The sequence below is a fragment of the Brassica napus genome, chromosome A6 (assembly GCF_020379485.1).
Source record: "Brassica napus cultivar Da-Ae chromosome A6, Da-Ae, whole genome shotgun sequence".
NCBI lineage: Eukaryota > Viridiplantae > Streptophyta > Magnoliopsida > Brassicales > Brassicaceae > Brassica > Brassica napus.
In genome coordinates, this window is record NC_063439.1 from 13,997,860 (window position 1) to 14,007,501 (window position 9,642).

At 34.9% G+C, this 9,642-nt stretch overlaps 1 long non-coding RNA gene across 1 annotated transcript; it reads right to left on the minus strand.

Annotated features, from left to right (window-relative positions):
• Positions 1–325: 325 nt before the first annotated feature.
• Positions 326–5,062, minus strand: LOC125575762. The gene is made up of 2 exons (XR_007314337.1): positions 1,804–5,062; positions 326–1,681 (listed from the first exon to the last, which is right to left on the minus strand). It is a non-coding gene; the product is annotated as an uncharacterized LOC125575762 (long non-coding RNA).
• Between the last annotated feature and the right edge of the window lie 4,580 nt (positions 5,063–9,642).

A 9,642-nucleotide genomic window follows, 5' to 3' on the forward strand; every position in this document is an offset into this window, starting at 1 on the left:
GGTTTCATCTCTAAGTGGTTTTGGTTTCTGAAAATTCCTAACCATAAACTCTTTCAAGACATGTGAGGAAGAAAACAAATAACCAGTGGATATTTTATGCTTAGAATAATTCAGAACAAAGTTATTTTCCTTGAAGACAAATGAATCAAACGATTTTCTAGAACAGAAAACAGTTTGTTGCAGAATAAGCTCTAGTGTCTTTTCAGGGTGATCCAGGCTTTTGTTGTGTTCCATAAACTGATCAAAACTTAAAACAAGACCAGGATTCATTTCACTATCACAGGAAAAACATTTTTCTTCAGAAAATTTATCTTGTTCAAGTTTCTTAAAAGAATGAATCATGTTATCAATAACAGAGTTTGAGACACAAAATTTTTTCACTTTTTCAAGACCAAAACGTTTTACATCACTGGAACTAACCATAACAAACATTTCAGGAACAAAATTAACCATATCAAGATCCTTACAGTGCTCTTGAGAGTTCAGAGAGAATGACTTAGCATCTGTTTCAGCTTCAATGTTGTTTGGCTTCTCCAGCACTTCTTCTGGTGGTGAACTCTTTTGTGCTTCTTCTGCTGAGTTTTCTTCTAAGACCTGAGACACTGAAACAAGGCTACTCGGATGCACCGGATCAAAACAAGTTAGTTCATCACAGGTTTTATTTACAAGAAGTTCAGATTGAGAAGAGAAAAGAGAAAACTCATTTTCTGTCTCAGTTTCTTTTATTACCTTCGATGGCTCTGTTTTCAGCTCTTGGATAATCTGTTCCTGCTTGCTACAATTTCTTGGGTCAGTAGCCTTTGAGGAAGGTCGTGTGCTCTGTTCTTTTTTCCTTCTCTAAATCCTTGAATATCTGGTTATACGTATCAGTAATGTTTTGGGGACTACTCATCCGCTTAAGAGCTCCCCTCAGCAACTCCTGATCATCACGACTATGGAGAGGTTTTGTTTCTTCGGACTGTTTAGATTGCCCTCTGCTCCTCCTAATATGCGTGTCCAGCAGCCTCCTTGGTCGTGACCTTTCCTGCAACAAATCAGATTTGTTAAAACCCGATTTTTCTTTACTTAACAAGTACTGTCTCTTTTCTAGCAAACTCTTGGTGGAGGAACTGAATTGGTCAGGCTGTGGGTTTCTCTCAGGACGTCTGGAAACACTGGATACGTCATGGCTCCTCCTTTTGATCTTAGCTTCCTTCTGAACCTGAGAAACATTATCAAAGAAATCATCAGCATGTTTCTTTTGTAAAAGATCAGACTTTTTCATTCTACTCATGATTTCAGATATCATTTCTTCCATCTGAAATTTAATTTAATTTCACAGTTGGTGCCTCCTTTCTTTTACTGACATCTCCAGCCATGGTTACCTGTTACAATCTCAACAAGAAAAATTAGCACAATAACATATAGCCTAAGCCTCACTTTTCTCTTTTGTTTCTCTCTGATTTTTCTGTGATTTTTTTCTGACTTTTCTCCGTGAATCCAGTAGCTCAGAAACAAACAAATATCAAGCTTCAGAGAACAGACCTCAACCCCAAAACAGAAGAAAGAGATAAACAGATTGCAAGATTTGCGTTTGCAAGAGGCATTACCACCAGGGCTGGATTTCTCTTCAGCCGGCTGGTTTTCTCTTCAGCCAAATTGAATTCCTCTTTAACTTTTTTTTCTTAATCTGGTTGGCCCTCTTGCAGATTATACAGATAGAAAGATAAGAGATTTCTGAGTAAAATTGCAGAGAAAATTGCAGAGAATAGAAAACAGATTCCCAAAAACAAAGAAGAGAAGTTGAAAAGTTTAGAATCAAACCCTAGATCAAGAGCCTTCAGATCTGCTCTGATATCACTTGATGAATCCCTGATAAGGAGATCCTTTTGTCCCTGATTTTTTTGAAGGATGATCTGATGATTTGAGAGAGATATGGGTGATTTTGTTGATGATAGGTGGTTTGATGGGATGATCTTCAGATCTGATCTATGGAATGATTAGAACTTGTGTAGATGTGTCTAAGATCAAGAGAATGAACTCTAGCGATCAAAGACAAGTTTTGCTTGCAGAGAATGAACTCCTAGCAATCGATGTTCAAAGATGAACAAAGGATTCACAAATTTGGAGAAATTCTTTTTAAAAAAAGGTGAATGTTTTGTTCTGAAATAAAAGAGAGTTTAAGTAGAGAAGAAGAACGAAAACGAAAAGTCCTAAATTGCAGAAATAAGAAAAAAACTTAATTAAAACTAAAACTCTCTTGAAAACTCAATAATAATTTTTGTGGCTAACTTCTTGACTTGAATTTCGTGGCTGTCCATTCAGAAAGAGAGAATGGATCCTCTACTTGGATATTGATCTTCTTTTAGGCTGAGAAAGAGGCCTAAGTCATCCATGAGTCTGATCACATCTTTTCCAACTTGTTTGACATGTTCTTCATTGTCACTTGAGTGAGAAATAAGCCCAGCATGCTCCAATCCAGCCTCTGGTTCATCTTCAAGCTTTGCATTCAGCCATCCAGACTTATCCTTTGTTTCATAGTCATCTGGTTCAACCATAGCTAGTTGCATCACATACTATAGTGGGCCATTAATTAAAACTATGCACATAGCGTATCTTCATTGACAATGGATGATATGCACGGCTTCTTCTACACAATGGATGATATGCACGACTTATCCTTTGTTTCATAGTCATCTGGCTCAACCATGGTTGCATCACATACTATAGTGGGCCATTAATTAAAACTATGCACCTAGTGTATCTTCATTGACAATGGATGATATGCACGCTTCTCCTATGTGTAGGTATGCAAACATGAGTAAGCACATATTTACGTATTCCATTAACGTATATATTTTCTGGAAAAACATTAATGTATAATTTTGCTGTTGTATTCCTATACTATGTCAGATTTGTATTAATAAGAATCATGTTTTCATATATTATAATGAAAATTTATAATCTGATACTAAATCATGCATATGTCATACAAAGTATATAATATATATACGTTTTTAAATCAAAATATTAATATATTTAAACCAATTTTAATTATATACTTGTTTAAATATTCCTAATGTATTTATTAATGAAGTTATTTGGAATATAAAAAAAAAATTTAAGTTCAAAATTTTGAAATTAAAACAACCTCAAATCCTTTATTAAAAAAAGAATTTTGAAACTAAAACAACCTTATAGTTTATTTTCATACGGCTTATAAGGCATTTCCTCAGCTGAACATCCCCATATTTGAAGGTGTATTAGACTAGGCTTACGACCAGTCCAAAGCTCATAAGGGGTTTTAGCAGTTGCTTTAGTTGGTACCTTATTAGGAATGTATGCTGCAGTCTTTAGTGCCTCTCCCCAGAGTGATTCAGGTAAGGAGGAATGACTAATCATACTCTTCACCATGTTCTTAAGAGTGTTATTCCTTCTCTTAGACACACCATTTATGCTAGGAGATCCTGGCATGGTGTACTGAAGCACAATACCACACACCTCTAGGTATCTGGCAAACGGTCACGGACGTTGTTCACCTGAACCATCATACCGACCATAATATTCACCACCACGATCAGATCTGATAGACTTTATCCTTCGGCCGAGTTGGTTCTCAACCTCAATTTAAAAAAAATTTCATCACGTCCAGAGATTCTGATTTCTCATGAATAAGAAATAGGTATGCATATCGAGAATAATCGTCAATGAATGATATAAAGTATCGTTGACCGTTCCATGAAGCGGTAAGGAATGGTCCACAAATGTCTGTATGTATCAACTCAAGGATTGCCGTAGCTCTATACGCACCTAATTTTTTATGCTTGGTCTGTTTTCTTTTAATGCAATCCACACATATATCACAATCCGTGAACTTTACGGAACTCAATATACCTTCTGAAACAAGATGCTCAACTCTATTTCTAGAGATGTGACATAGGCGTTGGTGCCAAAGAATTCCTGAATTTGCATCCTCAAACTTTCGTTTAGTACCTCTTGATTCAACACTTAAACTTTCATCCTTAGAGTTTAAAATTTCAAGCATATAAAGACTGTGATTTTTCAAAATTTTACAGGCGTCTTTCTCAGTTAAACAAGAATTACCAGAGTTGTCTAACCAAGGGCCAGATACCAAATTACGTCTAAAAGACGGTACAACAAAAGTGTCTTTCAAATCAAGAAAATGACCAGAAACAAAATACAGTCTAAAATGTGTGATTGCCTCCACATGCACTGGACTCCCATTATCCACATGAATGCGTCTTTCAGCATCAGTCGGGTTCGGTAGCTCAGGCAACCCTGAAGCTAAATACTGATGTCAGTGGTAGCACCGGAGTCTAACCACCAAGTGTTTCTAGGTACTTCAACTAAGTTTGTTTCCGAACAGACCAAAGCAAGGAACATACCTTTCTTAGCACGCCAAGCGTGATACTTAGGGCAGTCCTTCTTTATGTGTACACCCTTCCTACAAAAGAAACATGTATCTTCAACCTTAGCATGTTTCTTTTGGATAGGACCCTTAGGAGCATCATCCTTAACAGGATCAAATTTTTTTCTTTTGCCATGTCCCTTAGAGGTGTAAACCATATGAGCACTTTCAATCCTCTTTTCTTTCATTCTCTCTTCCTATTGCACACAATACGCAATGAGCTCGTTAAGAGACCATTTCTTCTTCTGTGTGTTATAACTTAATTTCAGCTGACTGAACTGAGGAGGAAGAGAGTTCAAGACAAGGTATATGAGCAATTTAGCTGGAAGCTCGGTCTTAAGTGCCTTGAGTTTTGAAACAATGTTGGACATTTCCATAATCTACTCCCTTATTTTTCCATTTCCATGGTACCTCATCGTACTAAAGCGATGCAAAAGCATGCTTTTTTCCGCCTTATCGCTTCTTGTGAAGCGCCAATCCATTTCGGCAAGAATTTTTTGAGGTTATTGTCCTCCTCACCACCTCTACAGGTTTTTGGAATGGTGTCCTTAACGATCATCAAACCCATGCGATTGAACGCTCCCACTTCTCATGAACAGCCTTATATTCCGGAGTGTTGTCATCCGTAGGAGAAGCAGGTTTGTCCATCCTTAGCGCAAGTTCAAGATCCATACACCCAAGAACAATCTTAACATTATTTTTCCATTCGGAAAATTTAGAACCCGTAAGTGTTGGAATGGATCCTAAGTTGGCAGAAAAAGTAGCTGAAAAGAGAACAAAATCCAAATTAACTCACTATCCGAAGACATCAATAATAAACTTTAACTGATTATACTTCCCATCCAAGATACCAAATGTAACATCAATATCAAGTCTTTGGACAGTAATATCGACTACTAGTGGTACTCTTGTTGCAACGATCAAATACTGAAAATAATTCATGATAAACAATAAACCTTCTTTTGGGCCGATTTATCATTCACATGTTAAAAAACCATATAATCGTCACGTATTTACCATCACAGTTTTATGTACAATTCGGCCAAACATCAAACCTTCCTTTGGGCCGATTTGACATCCGCATGATTATTGGACACACATATATATGTAAACGAGCCAAATACAACCTTCCTTTGGACCGATTAAATATTCGCCATGAATTTCATACATACTTCCTTTAATAATTCTTTTGAAAAATATCATCAAGAGGTTTTCCTTTCGGGTCGACATTTTGATTTATTTAAACATTTAAATTATTAAAGACGCATAATCAAATTTATTAATTAATTTAAAACTGAATTTTATTCTTGAGCAGACAAATAACTAAAGGTATGTGGGCTCTTTATGAAAGAATACTTAAGCGGGAAAGTGGTTATAGACACTAAAGTAGGCGCTAGCTTTCACACAATATCTGGGTTCGAATCCCACCTTATGCGTTCTGTAACTTAATTAAAAGCTAGACAGGCATGACTTAAAGTTTGTTCCAAACTGGCCCATCTCATTTAAAACATAAGAAAATGAGCCAGAATAATTAATTAAATCAGAAAATAGATATGGGCCAAAATAACAGAATGTGCCCACCACGAATTAGTCTCTAACCTAGGATTTTAAAAATACCCTCAAACAGATTTTCTCGGCCGTCAACAACCAAAAAAGGATCTGAGACCAGATCTGGAAAAAAATGTTCCACCAAATTTCCGATTTTTTTCAACAAAATTTCAGAAAACCATGACCTTATGAACAATAATTTTCGAGAACTAAATCAATAAAATTTATTTTAATCCAAATTTAAACACGTTTTTCACTAGACAATAAACAAAGATCTAGATCCAAACATGCCAAGAAATTCAGATCTAACACAAATCCCAGAATACTTTATTCATCTTAAACGTTAGAGAAAAATCAGATTCAACAAACCAATATTTTCACATAATAATTAAATCCAAATTTATATTATTCTTTGAAAAAAAATCGAATTTACTTTAGATCAAAACAGAAAATCATCATGGTGCTCTGATACCAATTTTTAGATTTATTTCTATATGATTCATTAACATAAATCCTATAACCATATGATTCTCTGTTTGAACAAATATTAGGCGGAAGCATACCTGATGTATCCATTGCTCTAGGATCTGAAGTTAGAGAATGGATCTTCCAAAGCAAACCCTATGTGACTTTAGTTCTCTATTGATGGGATATAGAGAGTTCCTTATTTTCCGCTAGGGTTGCCTTGGGGACAATAACCTTCTTTATATAGAGAATTAATTTCCAGTTCAGCCCTTCATTGAACTAAAATTAATTTCCACATATAAATATTTCATAATACTTACTAGAACTTGACATGTACCCCCGTGAAGGTATTTGATTTAATTTCGGCTGAAGTTGCCTTGGGGACAATAACCATCGTTGGTTTTATTAAAAAAATCCATATATATTTTTTATGTTTTGTAATTTACATATAGAGTACAATATATTATTTTATAATACAAATTTTTATTATTTGTACATAATACTCTATTAAAAAATTTATAAATTGATACAGTTTGATGTAATTATACTATTCATATATTAATATGTTTTTTTTTTGTTAATTTACTTTAAAATGAAACAACATACTAAAAATTTTGATTTTTACATTAGTTTTCTATGAATTGTTATTAATTTTTTGATATTTTGTTTTCTTGAAAATTGAACTCTCAAAATTTTTTATATTTGACTAAATTAAATAAGGTAATATTGTTCTTAAAAGTTGTTTTATATAATATATACTATATACTTCAGTTTGTGTTTTTAATTTCACCACAAAGTAACAACAATCATTGTAATTAATTAATTTAAATTTATTATAAATGTAATGGTAGAATCTGTAAATAAAAAGAAATACAAAAGAAAGTACTTAATTTATTGTAAATGCAAAGGCCAAATGTGTAAATAAATAAAATACTTAATTTGCTATCCATGTTTCCAAACAATTTTCATTTATTCTACTATCCATTTTTCCAAACATTATCAAAAGGTACTTCAGTTTTAATAATATAGATAGATTTATAATCTGATACTAAATCATGCATATGTCATACAAAGTATATAATATATATACGTTTTTAAATCAAAATATTAATATATTTAAACCAATTTTAATTATATACTTGTTTAAATATTCCTAATGTATTTATTAATGAAGTTATTTGGAATATAAAAAAAAAATTTAAGTTCAAAATTTTGAAATTAAAACAACCTCAAATCCTTTATTAAAAAAAGAATTTTGAAACTAAAACAACCTTATAGTTTATTTTCATACGGCTTATAAGGCATTTCCTCAGCTGAACATCCCCATATTTGAAGGTGTATTAGACTAGGCTTACGACCAGTCCAAAGCTCATAAGGGGTTTTAGCAGTTGCTTTAGTTGGTACCTTATTAGGAATGTATGCTGCAGTCTTTAGTGCCTCTCCCCAGAGTGATTCAGGTAAGGAGGAATGACTAATCATACTCTTCACCATGTTCTTAAGAGTGTTATTCCTTCTCTTAGACACACCATTTATGCTAGGAGATCCTGGCATGGTGTACTGAAGCACAATACCACACACCTCTAGGTATCTGGCAAACGGTCACGGACGTTGTTCACCTGAACCATCATACCGACCATAATATTCACCACCACGATCAGATCTGATAGACTTTATCCTTCGGCCGAGTTGGTTCTCAACCTCAATTTAAAAAAAATTTCATCACGTCCAGAGATTCTGATTTCTCATGAATAAGAAATAGGTATGCATATCGAGAATAATCGTCAATGAATGATATAAAGTATCGTTGACCGTTCCATGAAGCGGTAAGGAATGGTCCACAAATGTCTGTATGTATCAACTCAAGGATTGCCGTAGCTCTATACGCACCTAATTTTTTATGCTTGGTCTGTTTTCTTTTAATGCAATCCACACATATATCACAATCCGTGAACTTTACGGAACTCAATATACCTTCTGAAACAAGATGCTCAACTCTATTTCTAGAGATGTGACATAGGCGTTGGTGCCAAAGAATTCCTGAATTTGCATCCTCAAACTTTCGTTTAGTACCTCTTGATTCAACACTTAAACTTTCATCCTTAGAGTTTAAAATTTCAAGCATATAAAGACTGTGATTTTTCAAAATTTTACAGGCGTCTTTCTCAGTTAAACAAGAATTACCAGAGTTGTCTAACCAAGGGCCAGATACCAAATTACGTCTAAAAGACGGTACAACAAAAGTGTCTTTCAAATCAAGAAAATGACCAGAAACAAAATACAGTCTAAAATGTGTGATTGCCTCCACATGCACTGGACTCCCATTATCCACATGAATGCGTCTTTCAGCATCAGTCGGGTTCGGTAGCTCAGGCAACCCTGAAGCTAAATACTGATGTCAGTGGTAGCACCGGAGTCTAACCACCAAGTGTTTCTAGGTACTTCAACTAAGTTTGTTTCCGAACAGACCAAAGCAAGGAACATACCTTTCTTAGCACGCCAAGCGTGATACTTAGGGCAGTCCTTCTTTATGTGTACACCCTTCCTACAAAAGAAACATGTATCTTCAACCTTAGCATGTTTCTTTTGGATAGGACCCTTAGGAGCATCATCCTTAACAGGATCAAATTTTTTTCTTTTGCCATGTCCCTTAGAGGTGTAAACCATATGAGCACTTTCAATCCTCTTTTCTTTCATTCTCTCTTCCTATTGCACACAATACGCAATGAGCTCGTTAAGAGACCATTTCTTCTTCTGTGTGTTATAACTTAATTTCAGCTGACTGAACTGAGGAGGAAGAGAGTTCAAGACAAGGTATATGAGCAATTTAGCTGGAAGCTCGGTCTTAAGTGCCTTGAGTTTTGAAACAATGTTGGACATTTCCATAATCTACTCCCTTATTTTTCCATTTCCATGGTACCTCATCGTACTAAAGCGATGCAAAAGCATGCTTTTTTCCGCCTTATCGCTTCTTGTGAAGCGCCAATCCATTTCGGCAAGAATTTTTTGAGGTTATTGTCCTCCTCACCACCTCTACAGGTTTTTGGAATGGTGTCCTTAACGATCATCAAACCCATGCGATTGAACGCTCCCACTTCTCATGAACAGCCTTATATTCCGGAGTGTTGTCATCCGTAGGAGAAGCAGGTTTGTCCATCCTTAGCGCAAGTTCAAGATCCATACACCCAAGAACAATCTTAACATTATTTTTCCATTCGGAAAAA